Consider the following 25,075-nt stretch of genomic DNA (forward strand, 5'->3'; position numbering starts at 1 on the left):
CTCGATCTTACCTACACCATTTTATGAGAAAAGTCTGCCTTACTGCATTGTAATGCACACAGAATGCACGCTAAAGAAAGAGGCTAAGGCTCTTGAAGAAATGCTAAAATTAAATTCAGAGAATGATCTAGCCCAAAGGAATGCTTCATACAATACTGACAAGTTGAAAATCTTCAGTAATTGATGTCTGGTAAAGAACCTCATTGTAGTTTAGCTATCCAAGGTCATTTCTACTTGCCTCCATCAAACCTTCTCCAGACCAGAGTCCATGTTGTCAATTCACTCATTCAAGAAACACTGACCGTTGGAGCTCAGGAAGGGTGCCAGGCTCCAGTGGGAAAGAGTTTCTCTTTATCTCCTCGGTGATGCCAGTTCCTTCAATGTCATCCCAGACTCACAATATTCCAGCCTATATATCTCCTTAAAAAGGCATCAGGGACAGTGATCTGTTTTTACTCAAAACACTCTGACACCAAATGTGTGGCTTTTTCTTCCACCCAACAACCAATTCCCTAATTCTCCAATACCAACTGAGCGTCCTACAATTCAATCCTGACACTAATTACCTGGAGTTGGCATCAGACTCCACAGGTTTCAAGGCTCCATCCCACAAGACTGCCCTCACTTCAGATGCCAGACACAAGTATCGAGTCTCCAGTTACCCACACGTCTGTCCCACTTGGCTACAAGGTTGGGGATTCCCACAATCTCCTCCTTAGGTTTGATAATTTGCTAGAAAAGCCGACAGAACTCAGGAGAGCACTTTACCATTAATAGGCTATTATAAAGATACAACTTAGGAACAGCCAAATGCAACAGATGCACAGAGCAAGGAAGTGAAGTGGGGAGCAAAGAGCTCCCACGCCCCCTCCGGGTGCACCACCTCCATGCGTTCACCAACTGGAAAGTTCTCTGAACCTCTTCTTTTAAGAGTCTTTACTGAGGTGTCATCAGGCAGGCATTATGGATTAAATCTTTGTCCGTTGGTGGCTAACTCAATCCCCACTCCCTCTCCCCTCCCTGGAAGTCAGGGGGTAGGGCTAAAAGTTTCAACCCTCTATTCATGCCTTGTTCTTTCTGGTGACCAGCCCCCATCCTAAATCTACCTAGGAGCCTCGACTCAACAGTAATCTCATTAGCATATAAAAGACACTCATCACTTAGGAGGTGCCGAGGATTTGGGGAGCTGTGTGCCAGGAACCAGAGACAAAGAACCAGGTGTCAGAGCACCCTCTCCCTCTTCACTATGCCTATGGTGGATATTTCAAAACCTATAAATGACATTTTCTACCCGCTGCATTTACCAGAAAAAAAAAAACAAACTCTTATCCCCAGGAGACCACCTGAGTGGCTTCCTCTCCACGTGGAGGCCGAGCCATTCTGATGACTCCCAGTGTCCTTCTGGCCTTTATCCATCAGTGACCAGCATCTAAGAGTCACCTGGAACAGTGCAGTGTGTAGACAGCAAAGCCTTTGCTAATCAAGGTCCTCAGAAAATAACAACAACAAACCATCACAAAGCATTCATTAATGGGGCACAGCAGGAGGGAGGCAGCCTAGACCCACGGAGAAGGGGAGGCCAAATATCCAAGCGCGGCGATGTCTTGAGGGTCCCAACTTCGTCCTTCTCTCTGAAGTTAGTTCTCACACAAGGTCATCAGTCTCTTCCCAACGTCTTAGCTGACCTCTGTGGGCCAAACAATTCTGTCCCTGATGACCCCGTTCCCCCAGCCTGCCAAAAAATGCCCAGGCCCTGGAGATAGGTTCAGTTCCCTCTTACCTGTCCAGCTAGCTAGCCATCTCCTTTATCTCTAGATAATTCCCACTAGACTCCACTGACAACAGGTACAAACCTGTACCACAGGCTGTTCTCTCTCAAACGGGCGTAATTCCCCTGCTTGATTTCACCTGGAAAGGGCGCGCTGGTTCAGCCTCTTCATTTTAAATAGAAGTGGAGGCCCACAGGGGTTAAGTGACTTTCCCAAGATCACCAAGCGGTGGCAGATTGAAATCTAAAACGGTTGTGCCCCAGGGTTACTGGACCATTCAATATGACAGGAAGCTTGTGTTTGTAGTTATGGAAGAATAATGCAGTTTGCAAATACATAAAGTTGCCCCTAGGCTATCAAACACTGGCTAAGGACTGAGTAATAGAGCAGCTACTGCTACGGGGGCACGAGGGAGAGTCTTCATCCCCATCAAAGGAAGCAGTAAACATCCTGGAAGAGTAAACTGGATGAAAGTGGAAAAAGGGATGGAGAAATGGAGGTAATGGTAGTTGACCCTGGATAATGGAAATTAAGTGGTTTTAGCCTTTTTCCCTTAGCTTTACTGTGATGCTTGAATTTTCTTCTCAAGTAGGTATTTATCATAATAATTAGGGAAAGAAGACCAATAAGCCTGATTCCTAGAGTCACACTCAGAAGCCAGCCTCATTTCCTGGGAGTCATACAAGATATAACACCTGCCTGGAGAATGCCATCAGAAGAAACAAAGCATTCCGTTAAGCCATGAAACGTACCAGCTCTTTACAAGGCATCCCATCCACTAACACAAGCCATGATGGACTCTCAGGGCACCACATTCAACCCCGGTGCACGGCATTATAGCTTCAGAACTGGCCAGGATCTTTGTCAAAAAGTCAACTTCAGTCTTCCGGGTCAGGGGAGGCAGATAACTAACAGTGCCTAGATGCTCACTAAAGTCCCCATGAAAACTAAAAATAGCAACAGGTCTGGACAAGATAAGAGTGCATTTACCATATACCAAAATCAGAAGGATCTTCCACTGATGGGAAGGAATTCAGGTATACAGTCACTGACAAGTGAACAGCCCCCAAACCAGAAGTGGCTGCGGTGTGAAACAGTACATCGTTCAGAGAACACACCCTTTCCATACAGACACTGTAGATTTCTGTGTTTACCATACAGTCTTCTAGTAAGTAGCAATCCCATGACCGGCTCTAACAAATTCAGTATGTAGAACAAACACCACAGTGTTCCCGCACATGGAAGTCAGGGTGCCTTGAGGAAAAGGTGCCTTTTTCTAATTCACAAAGAGCACCATATAGGCTAGCAGTGACCTCATCAATACCCTAACTCCACTGGCTGCTCCTCCACTAAACTCTAAGGGATTCAATCCAAAGCACATAACCAGCCTGACACTGTCGGGAACCCCTTTCTGAAGAAGTCGAGTCCCTATGTCTCATCAATAACTTTCTTGCCTCATCCATCCTGAAGCAACAGCTTCTAGAGAGCAACCCAGCAAGGTGCAGAGATGACCAGACCAACTGCATTCCTGGGTGACCCTGGAATAGTGCCTGCAGGCAGGTATACATTTTCATGCAATGAAAGTTTGATCAGAGGTGGCCTCAGGCCCTGCAGGGCCAATGTCCATTTTATCCCTTGTCAGAAAATGGATGGTTGGGGGAAAAGAAGCTATGTCAGCCAAAAACAGATGCCCGAGATGTGTGACAGACCAGAACTGTCCCATCGGAGACACTGGCTCAGCCGCTGGCCTCAGTCGGTGAGGTCAGGGAGGGCCCTGTGAGTGAACAGTGTATCACATCCAGGAGCCAACACTAGGCTTATTCATGGGTAAGTAAATAGAAACACAACAGTCTGAGGCCTAATGACCAGAATCTGGAGCATAGGAGAACAAAAATAATTCCTCGAGGAATAAGAGCAAAGACCTTCTTGCACATAACTTTACTGCAGGGAAGAGTAAAAACTGCTTTGGGTCTGTGATAGGAAATGAGGGCACCTTCCTCCAAAATAGGCCAAGTACAAAATAGAGGAGGCAAATGTATCCAACAGAATGAACTGAGGAAAGAAGAGACCACAGAGAAAATTAAAACATCAGAGCCCAATTATAGGAAATTCGAGGCCGAGAGGAATGTGCTGAAAAACAGCATGAGGACACGATTAGACACAGCCCAAAGGTGGGACAGCTAGCCTGGTCATTTCAACAAACTGATGTCATGAGAGAAAAAAGAACAAAAAGAAAAAAATCAGGTGAAGGGAACTCTTCTAGATTATAAGAGATTTTAAAATGACCAAGCAATTCCACTCATAGGTATATACCCAAAAGAACTGAAAAGGTACTCAAATATTTGTACACAGTATTGTTGTGTCCTGAATATTTGTGTCTCCCCAGCCCCAACATCCATATGTTGAAGCACCAACTCCCAATGTGATGGTTATTTGGAGGTGGGGTCTTTGGGAGGTAATTACATTTAGGTAAGGAGTATGGATAACGATTGGTATCCATATAAAATGAAGAAGAGTCCAGAGCTCTCTCTTTCCCAAAGACATTTGGGAATAATTAGGGAAGTTTGCATATAGGCTGGGCGTTGAATGATATAAAGAATCATTGTTAGGTGTGATAATGGTAGCACAGTTAAGGAGAAAAATGCCTTTATTTTTCAGATGTGCACACTGAAGCATTTGGGAACAAAATGTTATGATGTCTGTTAAAGTATTTCAGGAAAAAAGGAAGATGAAGCAAAGGTGGCAAAATGTTAACAATTGTGAGATACAGGTGATGGGGTCGGGATATTAACTGTATTTTTCTCTTTAGTTTTCTATATGTTTAAATTTTTTCATAATAAAGGTAAAAAAACTCCCAATCAAAATCCCAGCAAGTTATTTTGTAGATATTGACAAACTGATTCTAAAGTTTTACATGGAGAGGCGAAAGACACAGAATAGCCAAGATTGATACTGAAGAACAAAGTTGGAGGACTGAGGTTATCAGACTGTAAGGCTTACTATAAAGCTACATTTAAATAAGACAGCACGATATTGGTGAAAGAGTACACAAATAGATCAATGGAGCAGAACAGAGAGCTCACAAGTAGACTCCCATAAACATGGTCAAGTGATCTTTGACAAAGAAGCAAAGGCAGTACAATGGAGCAAAGATAATCTCTTCAACAAATGGTGCTGGAACAACTGGAATGACCAAAGGACTATAAAATTTGGAATCATCTAGATCCGCTTTGCAAATTGGGGCAACTCCAGTCTACCTGCCAGCAGCTTTGAGAAATTTCTGAAAAACATAAAGCAGGCAAGAATGCCTGAAGCAAGGATGGATGGATCCCTCACTCACTGGTCAGACTGGCACACACAATGGGATAAATAAAGGGCCACAGGGTGGAAGTCCCACAGATGCCCCAAAAAGAGCACTCGTGGTAGCTACTAATGAAGGTGGTAGAGTGCCTTACCTAAACTTGGGAAGACACACAAAGAGGAAAGGAAGCACTGGCAAAGCAATTAAAGAAAACCCTGCCAGAGATTTCCTCCAGTTACATTCATTATTTCCACAAATATTAAGTGCCTGTTACGTGAATCTGGGGCTGGGAACGCAGCAGCAAACAAAACACACTTGGTGTCTAACTTCATGGTGGCTGCGCTATCCAATCCATACCCACTAGCTACATATGACCATTTTAATTTTAATTAATTAAAATTAAATAACATTTTAGAATTCTATCACAGTCGCATTAGCCACATTTCAAATGTCCAATAGCCATGTGTAGCTAGTGGCTAACAACTGCTCCCAGGAGCAGCCCTCAACCAATGCTAAAGGGGAAGTTGGTAGATAAACGCCCCAGCCTCCTGCCTCTGGTTGGCATAACTCTGACGTGGCTTCCACGCTGTCTCTGAGATGTATATGTATAACTGATTCACTCTGTTATAAAGCAGAAACTAACACACCATTGTAAAGCAATTATACTCCAATAAAGATGTAAAAAAAAAAAGCAATTATACTCCAATAAAGATGTAAAAAAAAGCAATTATACTCCAATAAAGATGTTTAAAAAAAACAAAAAAAAACAACAACAACCAAAAAGCTGCCTCCCCACAAATCCCTGTTTCAAAGTCTGCTTATGGGAACCTTCAAACCCAGGAAACAATATACACAGTCCAGCTACACTACCCCCCACCCCCAAACACTCTAACCACCAGAATATACTACCTCCATGTAAGTGAAGCAGCAAGGGTGTTCCTTCAGTGTTGATCCCAAATGTGCTCATCTTTGAAGGATCTCGAAAATACACACCCAGCCCTTAAACCATAAATTACTAAGTGCAGACCTTAATGTACGCAGTATGGAAACATGTAGCATTGTGGAGGGGTTGAGGGAGAATTGAGAGACCTAAGTCATCACCCAAGCAGGCCTTCTGCTCCCCAGGGACCCAGTAGTGGGTTCTCACATACGGACCTTATGAGGGAGGAGCTTGGCCAAATTCTGCTTTAAGGAGCAGTTTGATTTTCTGTCCCAGGCAGGAGGCCAGCGGAAAAACGTAACAGCTAGTGTTTTTTGCATGTTTATTACATGCCGAGCCCTGTGCTAAATACTTCAAATGCATTAGCTCATTTAATCCTCTGAGTCCACCATGTTGGAGCTGTTTTTCTCCCCATTGTACAGAGGAGGAAACTGAGGTTTACAGAAGGGAAGGGGCTTGCCTAAGATTACACCACTACTACACTGCTGCGCTGGGACTCCAACCAGGTCTCCCTGACTCTGAACCCAAACTCTTCACCAACAGGTAACACAACTCCCTTCTAAATGATTGTTATAATAAAATCACCATTTGTTGAACCATATTATGTGCAAAGCACTTTAGATACGTAACTTCTTATCCTCACCACAACCATCCAAGTTAGAATTGAGCCAGATACTATGTAAGCTTCATAAATACATTACCATGGTTCTGATGAACCTAGGGGCAGGACAGGAATAAAGACACAGAGGTAGAGAATGGACTTGAGGACACGGGGGTGGGGGGGAAGGGTAAGCTGGGACGAAGTGAGAGAGTAGCACTAATATATACACTACCAAAGGTAAAATGTATGGCTAGTGGGAAGCTGCTGCATAGCAAAGAGAGATCAGCTCGATGCTTTGTGACCACCTCGAGCGGTGGGATAGGGAGAGTGGGAGGGAGGCTCAAGAGGGAGGGGATATGGGGATATATGTATACATATAGCTGATTCACTTTGTTATACAGCAGAAACTAACACAATATTGTAAAGCAATTATACTCCAATAAAGATGATTAAAAAAACAATAATAAATAAATACATTAGCCCTAGGCAGAGTTATCTCCATTTCACAGGTAAGAAGACTGAGGCACTAAGAAGCATTTCCCCAGGGACTTCCCTGGTGCTGCAGTGGTTAAGCATCCACCTGCCAATGCAGGGGACATGGGTTCGAGCCCTGGTCCGGGAAGATCCTGCATGCCACGGAGCAACTAAACCCGTGTGCCACAACTACTGAGCCTGTGTTCCAGAGCCCACGTGCCACAACTACTGAAGCCTGCACGCCTAGAGCCTGTGCTCCGCAACAAGAGAAGCCACCGCAATGAGAATCCCGCAGACTGCAACAAAGTGTAGGCCGTGCTCATTGCAACTAGAGAAAGTCCGCTCACAGCAACGAAGACCCAATGCAGCCATAAATAAATAAATAAATAAACTTAAAAAAAAGAAAAATACTCAGGTTGGTTTTTTTTTGCGGTATGCGGGCCTCTCACTGCTGTGGCCTCTCCCGTTGCAGAGCACAGGCTCCGGACGCGCAGGCTCAGCGGCCATGGCTCACGGGCCCAGCCGCTCCACGGCATGTGGGATCCTCCCGGACCGGGGCACAAACCTGCGTCCCCTGCATCGGCAGGCGGACTCTCAACCACTGCGCCACCAGGGAAGCCCTACTCAGGTTTTTTTTTTTTTAAAAAAGAAGCATTTCCCCAGCAAGTGCCAGTGCAGAGAGCCAAGCCGGCTATATTCTCCTTCCTACCTGGGTGGGGCTCCTGGATTCCATCATGCTCTTCATCTTACCTGCGGAGAGACCCAGCTTCCTCCTCTGCAAACCCTGCCTGGTCAATGCTTAGAGGTAACTACGACTGATCGAGATCTCCTACCTGCTCAGAAGAAACCCAGCAGCAGTCCTCCCAAGGCTCTGCCCCTTCCTTAACCTGCAAGTTGTCCCAGGTCCTGTCTTCTCAGAGTGACGTCACCCCATCCCATTAGCTTTCGGCTAAATGGCTTGGCCCTCGCTCTCTGGTCCTATGCAATCTCCCCTGCCTCATACCCACCTTTTCTCACTGCCCCAAATGCCCTCAAGAGATCTCAATGAACGAATCGATAGCCTTATCAAAGAAAAGACATAGCATGGAGATTACAGGGCTTTTCGTCCTTGGAGAAGTAAATTAAATAAATCCAATAATATTTGTTCCTTAATCTACGCTGGTCTTCTGATATTACACTCCTTATTTTGATGATAAGCTTCCAAGAATTTTTCAATTATGGCAATTTCAGCTGATTTCCATTCCCAAAGAACCCCCATCTAAATCTACCAAGAAGAATAGATACACCACATTTCTTTAAAATATGCATGTTTGGCAACTCAAAAGGGTACCATCTGCTTCACATAATTTCTGCATGAAGTTTCTGAAAAGCCTACACAACATATATGATCCACTCCTGCTGCAATAGGAGCCAAAACATTCCACTGCTATTGTACAAATCGACTCAGGTTAACCGTGGCTGAAATTGGCCATGGACCTTGCAACGATCAACTCCCTTAGAACACGGCTCACCAATTAAAATATACATATTTAATCAAAGTCATGCTAGAGAGGAAAGATAAACATGAAAATGACATCACCCTCAAGAATCATTTTTGAGCCCTGGGAAAAGCAAGTAGAGAACTGGCAAGAAAAGCAAATTGGGACTCTTTCAAAATGAAGCAAAGGAGAAGGCAAAATAAAGTCGGAATAATTAAAACAAGAAGGGAATGATGATGGGAGTGGAGGGAACCCAGCGAGGGGAGTAAGCACTGTTTCCCTGGTGAGGAATTACAATGCGGCACATGGCAGAATGCCTAACAACCTGTAAACAGAAAACACTATGTCCCAATCGGAGTAAACACGTCAAGGCCATTCCTCGCCAGCACTGTAAACTCTGGATAGAGGAGTTCGTTGGTGTGTGCCAGACGGTGAGGCATTACCAGAAGTGACTTTGGGGTATGCAAGTCTCCTGAATTACAAAGTAAGAATGTATTCCACAGCGAGTCCCTTCCCAGGTCACCAGGATGAATCAGAATTGTTAAGTGATTGGAAATCCTCCAAAAAACACACAACCCAATTGCAGATGCAGACAAAACGTTTTTAGTGTTCTGTCCAGGGCTGCAGAAATGTTGCACACCAGCATACGTAAATTCCCTAGACTTACAGCTCAGAGCAGAGGTTGGCAAACATTTTCTGTAAAGGACCAGAGAGCAATATTACAGGCTTTGTGCTCTATGTTGTCTCTTGTCATAACTATTCAATTCTGCTTTACACCATAGACAGCATGCACGAAAATGAGCCTGGGTGCGTGTTCCAATAAAACTTTATTTACGGACACTGAAATTTTAATCATATGTAATTATTAGGTGTCACAAAATAGAATTCTTTTGATTTTTTTCAGCCATTAAAAAATGTAAAAATCATTCTTAGCTCACAGGTTGTACAAAAGAAAATAGGTAATGGGCTATATTTGACCCACAGGCCAGTTTGCCAACTCCTGATTTAGAGCTTCTATTTAATAGAGGCTAAACAGGTGACATATGGTTCAAATGAATGATAAAGACACCTTGGATTTATTCGAAGATTGAAAATCATGAGGAAGAGACTGGAGGGTAGCACCGGATTTATCTCATGCAATGGTGACAAGTACTGTACTGCGTTTGTCTTGGAATCACTCAAGGCCTGTCCTTGAGTCCTTACAAGACCACTTGCCAGCTGTATGACCTTGAGCAAGTTTTACTTAACCTTGCCAAGCCTAATTTCCTCCCTTGTAAAAGGAGAAATAAGACGAGCACCTTCTTTTTTTCCAATAATCATTTTTTTAATTGAGGTATAGTTAATTTATAATGTTGTGTTAGCTTCAGGCGTACAGCAAAGTGATTCAGATGTGTGTGTGTGTGTGTGTGTGTGTGTGTATTCTTTTTCAGATTCTTTTCCATTATAGGTTAGTACCTTCTTGGTAGAGGTATCAAGGAGATGAAATGAGATGCTGTCTCTAAAAATACTTTGCACAGCACCCAGCAATTCTACCAAATGCAGCTAATTAGCATTATGATTATACTCATGGAATGATTAGTTGATTGACTACAAAACATTTTTCCTGGATATGAAGATAACATTTCCTGGATGTGAAGAAGTACCGACTCCTAATTTATGAAAGTCAAAGCTCAAAACAAAGTAGATGCCAGAGGCAAACATCAAACTAATACAATAAAAGAATATTTTAATTTTGGTGCAACCAACACCCCAATGATTCAGCTATTAGGAGTCTGGAAACCTCCAATTTCTATAAAAGTTGCAAGCTTGAATTCATGAGAAAAGAATGTAAGCATAAACAGTCATTCAGTCACTCAACAAGCACTTCTAAAGACTTCCAGGACAGCCTACCTGCCTGGGTTGTAGAAGTGGTAGCCACTGACCAGGCCTGCCTCTGCTTCTGCTTCCCGTCTCCATCCCTCACCCCATGACAAACAGAGTGGCCAGCTGTGGATGGTCAAATAGCTTCTATCTCCCGCTGCTCAACCCTGGCCCCAGTCAGCACCAAACAGACAGTTGCAGCAGCAGCAGCAGGTGACAAGGAAGATGGTGGACGGCTGCCGGCCTGTGTGCTGGACTATGGTACAGGGTATTGCTATTAAAGAGTCAGCAAAAAGAAAGGATGAGAAAGCTGAAAGGAGGGCGATGAAAGGTGTTGATGACCTAGGCTTCTTCACTGCTGATGAAGCAACAGAAAAACCTTCATATGCAAAAAAGTGGCCAGTCCGCCATGGCATTGTTGAAGAATGGGACTTGATGTAAAGGTTTATGGATCAAATGATCTTTAAATATTTAAGAGCAGAACCTGAAGACCATTTTTTTTTTACTGAACCTCCACTGAATCCTCCAGAAAACAGGGAATATACTGCTGAAATAATGTTCTAGGCTCGTACATTTCTGCACAGGCCATTCTTGCCTTAGCTGCATCCTGGACCTCAAGACAAGTAGGAAAACAATCTGTTGATAGACAGTGGAAACAGTGTCACCCATGCCACCCCTGTGGCTGAAGGGTATGTGACTGGCAGCTGTGTTAAGCACATTCCAAACACAGGATGAAAAAGAACATATTTTATTCAGCAACTGCTGAGAGACGGAGAAGTAAGAATCCTTCAGAGCAATCTTTGGAAACTTTAAAGGAAACTTTAAACTTTAAACTATAGCTATGCCCGCCCAGATTTAGTGAAAGAATTTAACAAGTATGACACAGATGGAGCAAAGTGGATTAAACAGTATACTGGAATCAGTGCTATCTCAAAGAAAGAATTTTCCATTAGTGTTCGTTACTGAGAAATTCTTGGGACCTGAAATTTTTTTCATCTAGAGTTTGCTAATCCAGGTTTTACTCAACCTATCTCAGAAGTTGTAGATAAAGTAATTCACAACTGTCCTACTGATGTCAGACGTCCTCTCTACAAGAATATTGTCCTCTCTGGAGGCTCAACCATGTTCAGGGACATCGGACATCACTTGCAAAGAGATTTGAAAAGAACTATAGATGCCAGGCTGAAATTAAGTGAGGAACTGAGTGGTGGTAGATTGACACGAAAACCTATCAATGTACAAGTCATTACACCCAAAATGCAGTCACAGGCAATTTGGTTTGGAGGATCCATGCTGGCTTCCACACCTGAATTCTACCACGTATGCCACACCAGAAAGGATTACGAAGAAATTGGGCTCAGCATTTGTCATCACTATTCAGTGTTTGGAATCATGTAAAATTGACTTCGTAGTTATTGGGGTTAGGGAGATGAGGAAGAAATCATCTTTCTGACTGCCTTTTTTGCCTGGATGGCTGGTTTTGAGATTTTAAACTTGACTTGAAATAATAGGACCACACTCAATTACACAGGAATATTTTAGTAAGTTTATCAACATGGGAATGTAAAGGAGAGCCAAAATGATTAAATGTTTTTCTTCAGATTCAGTATTTGAATCGTATGTGTAACAAAAAGAAGCAGGTGTTCGTTCTTTCTGTGCCCTGATAGGTTCTATATTATTGAATTAGCCAAGATTTGATGGGGTTTATCGGTACACTATAAATGTGCCGATAAATATACATGACGCTTGAATTGAACACTTCTAAGCGTAAGATGCAAGAGCTTGCTTATATTTCATACTTTTTATCCTTTGAGGGAAAAAGTCACGGGAAAACTAGTATTTGAGGGAAAAAGTGACCACGTAAAGGACAAATTCAAAAAGTAGCCTATGACACATGGCATAGACACACACACTCATGGGATTCCAGTTATTAGGAAGTGCCTCCATACCCTGTGCCCCCCAATGTTTTTCTTTGCAAGTGCTTTTGGAACAAAGAAGCTATTATCTTAGATTAACTGATACCTGCTAGTGCTGTCTGTTTAACTCTCATTCTGTTTCTTGCAGTAAAAACAGGACTGTTGGACCAGTATTGCAGTTCTATAGTGTCATTTCTTATTTAAAAAATTAATCATTTAATTGGTCATTTTTGAAGCCTAACACCATTCTAATAAAGGCACAAATTTCTTTTGAATACTTGTTTCAAGTTCTTTTTAAGTTAATAAATCTATTTTCTTCAAACCTCTGCAACAGTTCTTGAAAATCCAACAACTGTAGCAAACTGACTTTTTATGTGTTCTAAACAAATCATTGTTAACTTTTAATATGTCAAGTGCTTTCATTTTGATAACTGGATCTCCACTTGATATTTTCATTTGTATAACTCATTTGCAGTCTGAAAAGTTTTTTTTTTTAGTTCCAGTCTCTGACATATCATGGAAAGTTAATTTTCATTGCATTTAAAAATATCTGGATCATGAAAAAAAAGTGATGAAAATAAATTAAAACTAAATTACCTTTAAAATTTTTAATAAAAAAGTAGACTTCTGTGTGAGAAGCAGCTTGCAATGTCTGGTAGAAGGGCCTAAAAAGTAACCAAAATGATTTCAATACAACAAAGGTGACATTATTGACGTGTGTACACCCAGGGTTCAGGGAGCAGTGATGGCAAGCAATAGCTTTGGAGAAGAAGGAGGAAGAATAAAAGGAAGCTGGGTGAACTAGAGTTCTCCAGGCTCTGAAGATGGGGAAGAATTTTCCAGGCAGAAGTAACAGAACAGGCAAAGGACAGAATGAGCCCAAAGCTGCTGGAGAACGGAGGTTGAGCGTTGCTAGAAAGAGGCTGAAACCATCACACACCAACTTAAAGAACTGAGAGTCTACCCTACGCCTGTAGGGACTCCATGTCAAGGCCTGGAAGGGGAATGACAAAGTCAAATTTATACTAGTGGCAACCAGGTACGGTGTTCACTTAGGCAAGAGCCATAAGCCCCCGTGGAACAGGGGAATGTGGTGGGGATGGAGAGGAAGGGGTGAATGGGAGAAATATTTAGGAGGCAGAATCTACACAGGACTTACTGACTGCATGTTGAGGCTGGGAGGAATGAAGAAGAGAGGAGAAACTGAAATAAGAAGCCATAAAAAAATAGCCAAGAAGCAAGAAATGATGGTAGATTCCAGGAGAGATGGGTGGCACGGTCTGCTGATCTACAATAATTGTCGGGGCAAAATGGATGTCAGCTTCAAAGCCAAGAACAGCCAGGGAACAGGGAGAGAAAAGCAAGCAAGGAAAACACGCACATCTTATGCACACTGTCAAGCATGTGCAAATAAGTGGGAGACAGTGGCCAACAGCCAAAGCAGCAGGAAGCATACACTGCTGTATCAGACATTCACTGGATACGTCCTACATGTTCCTTAGGTAGCTCCTGGACACTTGGTACACACAATAAACTACATATAAACAAACAGATTCAAATGTGATTTAATACTGCATTTTAACCAGCTATCTTTTTAAAGTAATTATGGTGGCAAACAAAAATATTGCATACCTTTTCTCTTTATTCCACAGAGGAATTAATTTATCAGACTCTGCATTAGTTAATTCATTCTTTTTTTTTTTTTTAATGTTTTCTACCTCCATAGTGCTTAGGAATCATTTGGGTAGTGTATATATCTCACTTTAGTTATATTTTTTTGTCCTTATTGAATTTTGTTACAATATTGCTTCTGTTTTATGTTTTGGTTTTTTGGCTGCGAGGCAGGTGAGATCTTAGCTCCCTGACCAGGGATCGAACCTGCACCCCCTGCAATGGAAGGCGAAGTCTTAACCAGGGAAGTCCCAGTTAATTCATTCTTGAGCAATCACGTTCATCATACAGGAAGGCACAACAAATGGAGGGGCCTTCATAATTGCTGAGGTCAAGCCCTCACTCTACGATGAGAAAGCTCTGTGACCTTGAGGCCATCCCTTTATGTCTCTGGGCCTCCTCTCATTTGATAACACTTCTGAATGAGACTTCAGGCCAAACACTGGGACACAGGGAGGAATTGGGTCCAGACACTTTTCAAGGGCTGTTCATCTTTTCTCATTTGTTAAAACGGTGAAAATAGCCACTACTTGAGCAAGTGGCTGTGAAGATTACATACGTGTAAGTTCCTCCTTACAGTCTGTACAAACTAAAAATGTTCAATAAATGGAAATGCCCATGAAGAACCTTTAATATTGGTTTCATTATTGCCATTCAGAGATGAGGAAACCAACGCCAAGGAGAGTGAAGTTACTCTCCCAGTCACACTTCTTGGCAAACGTGGGAAACCTAGTTTTCGCAAACCGAGATGCTACTCTTCCCAGTACTCCCTGCTACCTCCCCTGACAGTGAGACCCCGGTCCCCCAATTAGTCACCACAGCCAGCTGGTGAGGCTCGTAGCCCCCCCATTTTGGCACAACCACTGTTCAAATACAGGCCTCCAGTCTCTGCACTTCCCAGTTCCTTCCACCAACAGCCATAGAGGTTCAGTTCCTGGAAGTTCAGCTTCAAGACATCGTGGAATGGAGTTGAATGAAAGGTACATTTAATATACCTGATTTAACAATGCCCACTCAGGCGGAAAAGAAAAAAAGACAAGAGAAATTCCTTTATTTTCTCAGTTGCTCCTACACCCGATTCTACTCCTTCAAAATAAACCTGGGCCTCCATCCACTGTCCCCCAGGAAAGAAATCCACCGCTGAAAATCAGGAAAAATAAAAGTGAGTTATGGGGGCTTCCCTGGTGGTGCAGTGGTTGAGAGTCCGCCTGCCAATGCAGGGGACGCAGGTTCGTGCCCCGGTCCAGGAGGATCCCACATGCCGCGGAGCGGCTGGGCCCGTGAGCCATGGCCGCTAAGCCTGCGCGTCCGGCGCCTGTGCTCCGCAACGGGAGAGGCCACAACAGTGAGAGGCCCGCGTACCACAAGAAAAAAAAAAAAAAGTGAGTTATGGGCTTTGAGCTCCTAAGGGTCTAAGTCTTTGCTATTTATGGCCAAATTATGGAATTGTATAGGTCGTTTCACTCTGAAATTTCTGCATTACGTGCTGTTAACACTACCCCTAGTCCTGGATGTCGTGCCATCCTATTGAGAACTCAACCCTTGAAGAGACATGACCACGAGGTTTAGACAACGATTCAGTCTTTTCTTGGAAAAAGCACTTGATCTAAGACATCAATTTGAATAGCAGGGATCCAGGATAAATAAAATTCAAGGATGTTGTTTAACTTTTGTTAAGCAGATTTTACGAGTTACATAAAATTTATCAAATTCTGTCTTAAGATACATAACTTTTACTTATGAGATCTGAAGGCTCAATGAGAGTACCAGGGAAGAGCTCCCATCTGCCTTAGACTATTCTAGAAACTATCTATTCTTGCATCCTCTTCTCAAAATAGTCCCAAATAGGTCACTATGAGCAAAGGGCTCGCTCCCCCTCATTTCTTGCCCACGTTCCCACAGTCGTGTGAGGCTGCCCACTTCTGCCTGCCTTCTTCTGCTCTGCCCACTCAGCACTGTTGAATTCGTATCATGACTAGACAGCTCTCTGCCCTCACACCTGATCATTCCACAGTTCCCACATTACGCTGGCCAAGCTCCTTCGAAGAGAGCCTAACACAACAGCACATGGGCGAATGCTCAACTCGGTTCCATCCAATCTGCCTTTCAACAAGGTTTCCAGGAACAGTCCCAGGCGAAAAGCCAAGAGCTGTCTCTACAGAAACCATATTTATCTCCTTAGCAAGTACTGGCAACACCACAGGCGACCAGGAATCATCCTTCTACTATTCAAACCAGAGGAGATGTCAACCTGCCTATGAACCGTTTCAGCAATATGTGCTAGTCTAAGACGTTTAAAAAAAAGTCGCCAACCATTTGGCAATGGACCATGTTAATTCATCACATGTGTTTCTTTTGGCCTGCAGAGGTTTTTAAAATTTTAAATTAATTGCCAATATTTCAAAACTAGGAAACTTCATTTAAAACATCTGGATTTTGCACATTCCTCCCCCAAAATCAAGAGCATCCAGGCAGACAATACGTTGGAGTTCAACAGAAGCAGCCATCCAGGTTCCAATCCTGACAACTTGCTGAATGTTCATTCAACATTAGCAGATGGTTCCGTGCAGTGTTCAAAAGGCTTAGGATTCCATAAGGGACAACCAGGACAAGAAATGACCAGACAGTCATACCTGCTAAGAAGGGATTTTATCTGGGTAACTCAAAGGACTTCTGCTTCAGGGAAAATGGAGTACATATACTTTTCTCTATTCCTCCCACTAACTACAACCAAAATCCTGGGCATTATATATAACACAAACCCAAGAAGGCCCTAACAGGTGGAAAGAAGGAGGCACACTGAGTAGGCACCTCAGGGCCCAAGAAATGACACAGTGGTGAGCTTCCTGAATTTTCTTTTTCCCTCATACATCCAAGACTTGGAGCTGAAATAGCAGCAACCTGGAAATACCAACAGATGCAGGAAAATAAATAAATAAGTAACCTCAATAAAGGCCTGCTCTCTCCAGCCAAAGAATCATGCAAGGAGCAGTCTAGCGAGACAGAAGTGTTTAGATAATACCCGCTCTACTCCAGCTCTACTCCAAACGCCACAGAAAGAACTGTGACCCCTACCCCCATCCACACTAGCAAAGGATGAGTGGAATGGGGGAACTTGCACCTCTGCCAAGTTATAATGAGGTGACCCCCACCCCCGCAATTCTCTCTTCCCCTGGATGGTGCCAGAGAAAGTCAAGTAGGAAACCAGTACTTTCATCCCCACCAGGTAGCAACAAGCTCCACCCTGCTCACACCTTCAATGTCAGTGGACAACATGTGGGGGAGCCTGGACCTCCACTCCCACAGTAAGGCACCCTCTCACCCTCCTTCCTGGGCTGTATCAGAGGAGGCCTCGTGGAGAATCAGGACTTCTACCACCACCCTGCAGTAATGAGGCCACCCCCACCCATGGTGTGAGTTGAGGCCACATGGGAAACAGCTACAAGGCATTTCTACCTATCCCAGACAGAGAGGTATCAGCGCAAGCCTACTGAGGTGTCAGAACTCCCACTCCCACACAGCAATAAGGAGGCACAAACCCTGAATGTCAACAGTCTAAGTGAGAAACTTGGACATTTACCCCCACTGAGAAGTAACAAGGCAATGCCACCACTTTTCCTTGCCAAGGCAGTGGGAAAGAAAGCCAGTAAAAACAGACAATTTAAGTAAGGTCCAGAGTCTCATAAAATGATACCTAAAATGCCAGAGTTTCAATTTAAAAAATCCTACCGTCATGAGAGTATGGCCAAGATGGCGGAGTAGAAAGACCCTGAGCTCACCTCCTCCCACGGGCACACCAAAATTACAACTATTTACAGAGCAACTATGGATGAGAATGACCTGAAGACTATCAAAAAAGGTTTTCCACAACTAAAGATGTAAAGAAGGAGCCACAGTGAGACAGGTAGGAGGGGCAGAGACATGGTACAGTCAAGACTCACACCCCCAGCTAGGCAACCCACAAACAGGAGGATAATTATAACTGCAAAGGTTTTACCCTAGGGGTGAGGGGTTTGAGCCCCACATTGGGTTCCCCAGCCTGGGGGTCCTGCACTGGGTATACAAGCCCCAGAACAACTGGTTTGCATACAGAAGAACCAGAGGGCTACAGGAAACAGACTCCACTCTTAAATGGCTCATGCAAAATTTCACATGTCCTGAGACCCAATGCAGAGGTAATAATTTGAAAGGAGCCTGGGTCAGACCCACTTTCTGACCTTGGAGAGCCTCCCAGAGAAGCAGGAGGCAACTAGGATTTCCTTTGGGGGGCACAGATGCTGGCAAGCACCAGGTTGGAGCCCTCCTTCTAGCCTATTAGCACTGGGGCTTACCCACCCACCAGCCAGCTGGTACCAGCCCCGGGGCCCCCAGGACCCTCAGCCAGCCATGCCAGGACCTGGCCCCACCTACCAGCAGGCCAGCAGCATCCACATGAGGCAGGGCCTGGAAGCCAACCAGCCCAGGGGACAGTCCCACCTACAAGTGTACCCACAGTAGTCAGCCCTGTCTCAACAGAAGGGCCCACTCAGTCCACACAGAAGGCGCTGCTAGAGCATATAGCTTTGGTGGCCAGAAGGGGGTGTGCTACTGAGCCCCATAGGACATCTCCTACACAAGGCCATTTCTCTGGATCAGGAAAAATAACCAACCTGCCTAATATGCAGAAATAAAAACAGTTAGGCAAAATGAGGTGACAGAGGAATATGTTCCAAATGAAGAAACAAGATAAAACCCCAGAAGAAGAACTAAGTGAAGTGGAGATAAGCAATCTACCTGATAAAGAGTTCAAGGTAATGATCATAAAGATGCCCAGTGAACTTGGGAGGAGAATGGATGAGCACAGTGAGAAGTTTAACAAAGAGCTGGAAAATATAGAGAAGAACCAAACAAGGCTGAAGAATACAACAACTGAAATAAAAAATATACTAGAAATAATCAACAGATGAAATGATACAAAGGAGCGCATCACCAAACTGGCAGACAGAATAGTGGAAATCACCCAAGCTGAAAAAAAAAAAAACCTTTTTTTTTAATGAGGATAGTTTAAGAGACCTCTGAGACAATATCAAACATACTAACATTCACATTATAAGGGTCCCAAAAGGAGAAGAGAGAGAGAAAGGGGCAGACAACTTATTTGAAGAGATAATAGCTGAAAAACATCCCTAACCTGGGAAAGGAAACAGACATCCAGGTCCAGGAATCACAAAGAGTCCCAAACAAGATGAACCCAAAGAGATCCACAACAAGACACATTATAATTAAAATGGAAAAAATTAAAAACAGAGAGAATCTTAAAAGCAGCAAGGAAAAGCAACAAGTTACATAAAAGGGAACTCCCATAACACTTGTCAGCTACTTTGCAGCAGAAACCTTGCAAGCCAGAAGGGAGTGGCATAATATATTTAAAGTGATGAAAGGAAAAAACCTAAACCGAAGAATACTCTACCTGGCAAGGCTATCACTCAGATTTGAAGGAGATACAGAGAGTTTTACAGACAAGTAAAAGATAAAAGAGTTCAGCATCACTAAACTGGCTTTACAAGAAATGTTAAAGGGACTTCTCTAAGCAGAAAAGACCACAACTAGAAATATGAAAATTATGATAGGAAATATGTCAATGGTAAAGGCAAATATACAATAAAGGTAGTAGATTAGCCACTTTAAAAGATAGTAGGAAGGTTAAAAGACAAAAGTAGTAAAATCATCTATATCCACAATAAGTAGGTAAAAGATGAACAAAAAGATGTAAATGTGAAGTCATAAACATTAAATGTGGGGCGAGGGGGAGTAAAAATGCAGGGTTGTTAGAATGCATTCAAACTTAAGAGATCACCAACTTAAAATAATCATGTATATACATATATATATATGTGTTGTTATATAGAAACCTTGGGGTAACCACAAAGCAAAAATCTGTAATAAAAACACAAAAAAGAGAAAGGAATCCAGACATAACAATAGAACAGTTATCAAATCATAAGGGAAAAAAGCAAACGAAGAAGAAAGGAACACAAAAGAACTACAAAAAAAAACAGAAAACAATTAACAAAATGGCAGTAAGTACATACCTAATCAACAATTTCTTTAAATGTAAATGGACTAAATGCTCCAATCAAAAGATATAGAGTGGCTGAATGGATATAAAAATATAACCCATATATATATTGCCTACAAGAGACTCACTTCAGATCTAGAGACACACACAGCCTGAAAGTGAAGTGATGGAAAAAGTTACTCCATGCAAATGGAAATAAAAAAGAAAGCTGGGGAAGAAATACTTGGACCAAAATAGACTTTAAAACAAAGACTGTAACATGAGATAAAGAAGGACATTACAGAATGATAAAGGGATCAATTCAACAAGAAGATATAACACGTGTGTGTGTGTGTGTGTGTGTGTATCCCCAACACAGAAGCAACTAAATACATAAAGCAAATATTAACAAACAAAAAGGGAGAAATTGATAGTAACACAATAATAGTAGGGGACTTTAATAACCCACTTACATCAATGGACAGATCATCCAGACAGAAAATCAATAGCAGCAAGAGTGGCACCACTAAGCTCAATCCCTGGGAACTATACTCAGCATCTCCATATCAAGCTGAGCTTTGAACTGTATCTGTCAGCACATGTAGCTTACCTCAATTTAGTTTATGCATCTCTTAGCAAGATGTGTGCTAAGGTAATTGCGTCTCTACTTTACTCCATTTCGGCTTATGAAAGGTTTCATAGGAACACTCTACTTTGGATAGTGGGAGAAGCCTGTATACTCAAAAATGTTATACATAAATCAAAATAGAATTCTAAAAATATTCAAGTAACACACAAGAAGGCAAGGGAAAAAAGACAAGAAACAAAAAACAAACAAACAAAAAAAAGGTAGCCTTTAGCCCTAACATATAATTACATTAAATGTAAGTGGTCTAAAAACACCAATTAAAAGACATATTGGTGGAGTGAATTACCATGACCCAACTATATGCTGTCCACAAGAAACTCACTTCAAGTAAAGCAATATATGCAGGTTGAAAGTAAAAGAATGAAAAAATACATATCATGCAAACATTAACCAAAAGAAAGCAGGATTAGCTATATTAATATCAGATAAAGTAGACTTCAGGGCACATAAAATTAGCAGAGGCAGAGAGGGACATTAAATAATGATAATGAATTTAAAAGGGTAAATCTACCAAGTAGACATAGAAACCCTAAATCTGTATTTACCAAACACTTGAACTGCAAATTATGCAATGGTAAAACTGACAGCAATGAAAGAAAATATAGACAACAGATATAATTATAGATAATTTTATTTGGAGACTTCTCTCAACAATTAAAAGAACTAGACAGAAAACCAATACGTATATTGAATTCAACAACACTATTGACCAATAGGATTTAATCAATATTTACAGAATATTCCATCCAACAACAGCATATACACACTATTTTCATGTGCCTTCAGAACATATAACAAAATAGACCACATTTTGAGCCATAAAATAAACCTCACAAAATTTTTAAAAGTCAAAATCATATAGAATGTATTCTCTAATGACATTGGGATCAACCTAGAAATCAAAAACAGGGTTAAACAGGAAAAATTACAAACACCGTAAACAATCGTGGATCAAAGAAAAGTCTCAAGGGAAGTCAAAATGTACACTGAATGAATGAAAATTAAAATATTAGTGAAATACAACTAAAGCAGTGTTGAGAGGAAAATATATAGCCTTCACTGCATACGTTAGAAAAGAGAAAAGGTTTCCAATCAATAGTCTGCTTCCCTCAAGAACCTATAAAGAGAACAAAATAAACCCAAGCAAGTAAAAGGAAGGAAATAATAAAATAAGAGCAGAAATCAATGAAATTGAAAATGGCAAAACATTGGGGAAAATGAAATAATGACCTGGTTCTTTGAAAAGATCAATATAACTGACAAACCTCTAGCAAGACTGACAAAGATAAAGGGAGAAGGCATGAAATTACCAATATCAAAAGTCAAGGAGACCCTATACACCTGTAATAAGGGAACTGATGATAATGATGAATAGGGGAATACTATGAATAACTCTCCACACATAAGTCTGATATGTGTGGAGAGTTATCCTAAATGAAATGGACCAATCCTTAAAAAACACAAACTAACAAAACTCCCAAATGAGAAATCTCCAAGCCCAGATGTTTTCACTGGAAAATTCTACTAAATGTCTAAAAAAGAATTAACGTCAATTTTACATAATCTCTTCCAGAAAACAGAAGAGTAAGCACTTCCCAATTCATTTTATTAAAGTAGTATTACCTGATACCAAAACTAGACAAACACAGTACGAAAAATAAAGACCAATATCCCAAAAATATAGAAACAAAAATCCATGGCAAAACATTAGCAAATAGAATTCATTCATCAATATAAAAGAAGAAATATACACCATCATCAAGTGGGTTTTATTCTAAGGACACCCAACTAGTTCAATTTTCAAAAATCAATTAATGTAATCCACCATATTAACAGGCTAAAGAAGAAAAAAAACACATAATCATGTGAACTGATGTAGAAAAAGCCTTTGACAAAATTCAACACCTATTCATGATTTAAAAAACACTCAGAAATAATAGAATTAGAGAACTTCCTCAACGTGTTAAAAAGCATCCACGAAAGATTTATAGCTAACATTACTCTTAATAGTGAAAGACTGAAAGCCTTTCCGTAAGGGTGGGGGAACAAGGCAAGGATTCCACTGTCAACGCTCATTCAAAATAATGCCGGAAGTTCTAGCCAGTGAAATAGGCCAAAAAAAAAGTAAATAAATGGCATATAAAATGTAAAGAAGGAACTAAAACTGTCTCTATTTACAGGTGACATGACTGTTTGCAAAAAAATTTCCAAGGAATATACCAAAAAACAAAACAAAACAAACAACCTCCTCACAAAAAAAATCCCTCCCAGAACGAATAAATTCAGCAAGTTCACAAGTGTAAATTTAATGAAGCATGTATAGGACTTCTACGCTAAAGATTCAACATAGGAGTCATGTCAATGCTCTCTAAACTGATACACAGTTTTAGTGCAATTCCTATAAAAATTCCAGAAATATTTTTTGTAGATATAGATACGATTATTCTAAAATATATATGAAAGACAGAGGAGCTACAATAGCTAAAACAATTTTGAGAAAGAAGAATAATGTGGAAAGAATCAGTCTGATTTCAAGACATCATGTAGTGACAGTCAAGACTGGGTGCTATTGGCCAAGGGATAGATCAGTGGAATAGGATAGAGAAGGCATGAATAGATCCACAGAAGTATGCCCAACTGATTTTGTCAAAGGTTCAAAAGCAATTCAATGGAGGAGGGATAACCTTTTCAACAAATGGTGCTGGGGTAAAAAAACACTCATAAACCAAAAAAAAAAAAAAATGACCTTCAACCTAAGTCATACCCTATAAAAAATTAACTCAAAATGGACAACAGGCTTAAATGTAAAACACAAAACTGTAGAACTTTTAGAAAAAAACATAGGAGAAAATCTTCAAGATCTTGGACTAGGCAGAGTTCTTAGATACCATAAACATGATCAATAAAAGGAGAAATTCTCAAACTGCATTTCATCAAAATTTTAAAGTTTTGCTCTGTGAAAGAAGATGAAAAGACAATCTACAGACTGGGAGAAAATATCTGCAAACCATACATCCAACAAAGAAGGATACCCTAGGATATTATAAAGAATTCTCACAAGTCAACAGTTAAAAAAAAATTCCAGTTTAAAAATGGGCTAAAGATGTGAACAGACATTTCACCTAAGAGGAGATACAGAAAGCAAATAAGTACATGAAGAGCTGTTAAACCATTAGCAATTAGTGAAATGCAAAGTAAAACACAATTACGTAACTCTATACATCTAATAGAATGGCTAGAATAAAAAATAGTGACAATAAATCCTAGAGAGGATGTGGAAAAGTTGGAACCCTCATACATTACTGGTAGGAATATAAAATGATAGTCACTCTAGAAAAGAGGGAAAGTTTCCTAAAATACTAAACATGTAACTACCACATGATCTAACAACTGAACTCCTAAGCATTCAACCCAGAGAAATGCAAAGTTATGTTCACATAAAAACCTGTACATAAATATTTATAGCAGCTTTATTCCTAATAGCCAAACTGGAAACAATCCCGATGTCCTTCAACAGGTAAATGGTTAAACAAACCGATATCTGTAATAAAAAGGAGAAAACTATTGGACTTCCCTGGTAGCACAGTGGTTAAGAATCCACCTGCCAATGCAGGGGCCACAGGTTCGAGCCCTGGTCTGGGAAGATCCCACAAGCCGCGGAGCAACTAAGCCCGTGTGCCACAACTACTGAGCCTGAGCTCTAGAGCCCGAGAGCCACAACTACTGAGCCCGCACGCCACAACTACTGAAGCCCTCGTGCCTAGAGCCCGTGCTCCGCAACAAGAGAAGCCACCGCAATGAGAAGCCTGTGCACCGAAACAAAGAATAGCCCCCGCTCGCCGCAACTAGAGAGAGCCCGCGCGCAGCAATGATGACCCAACGCAGCCAAAAATTAAAAATAATAAATAAATAAATTTATTTGTTTAAAAAAGGAGCACAACCTATTGACACATACGACAACCTGGAGGAACTTCTACAGTATTACGCTGAGATAAAAAAATCCAAGCCAAAAGGTTACAGACTATATGGTTCCATTTATATAACACTTATGAAATGACAAAATTACAGAAAGGAGAACAAATTAGTGGTTGTCAGGCATTACAGAGCGGGTGGGGGCAGAAGAGGAGTGGGCAAGGCCATAAGATATGGGCAACATTCATGATCCTTATGGTGATGAATCTGTTCTGTATTGTGTAAATAAATGAGCTCAGCAAGGTCACAGGTGTAAATTTAACAAAGCATGTACAGGACATGTATGCTAAAAACTACAAAATCCTGATGAAATAAATCAAAGAGCAAAATACATGGAGAGATATACCATATCCATGTATTAGATAATGTAAATGTAAATATCCTGGTTGTGATAATGTATTATAGTT

At 41.4% G+C, this 25,075-nt stretch overlaps 1 protein-coding gene and 1 pseudogene across 1 annotated transcript in view; one reads left to right on the plus strand and one right to left on the minus strand.

The window, feature by feature from the left end:
- The window catches only part of SH3GL3 (SH3 domain containing GRB2 like 3, endophilin A3), a 285,754-nt gene that overhangs the window by 113,545 nt on the left and 147,134 nt on the right, over window positions 1-25,075 (minus strand). The window lies entirely within an intron of this gene.
- LOC111164668 (actin-related protein 3 pseudogene) lies at window positions 10,583-12,491 on the plus strand (annotated as a pseudogene).

Source organism: Delphinapterus leucas, chromosome 2 (genome assembly GCF_059928025.1).
Source record: "Delphinapterus leucas isolate spDelLeu-1000000601 "Yukka" chromosome 2, BTC_Dleu_Yukka2, whole genome shotgun sequence".
NCBI classification, from domain to species: domain Eukaryota; kingdom Metazoa; phylum Chordata; class Mammalia; order Artiodactyla; family Monodontidae; genus Delphinapterus; species Delphinapterus leucas.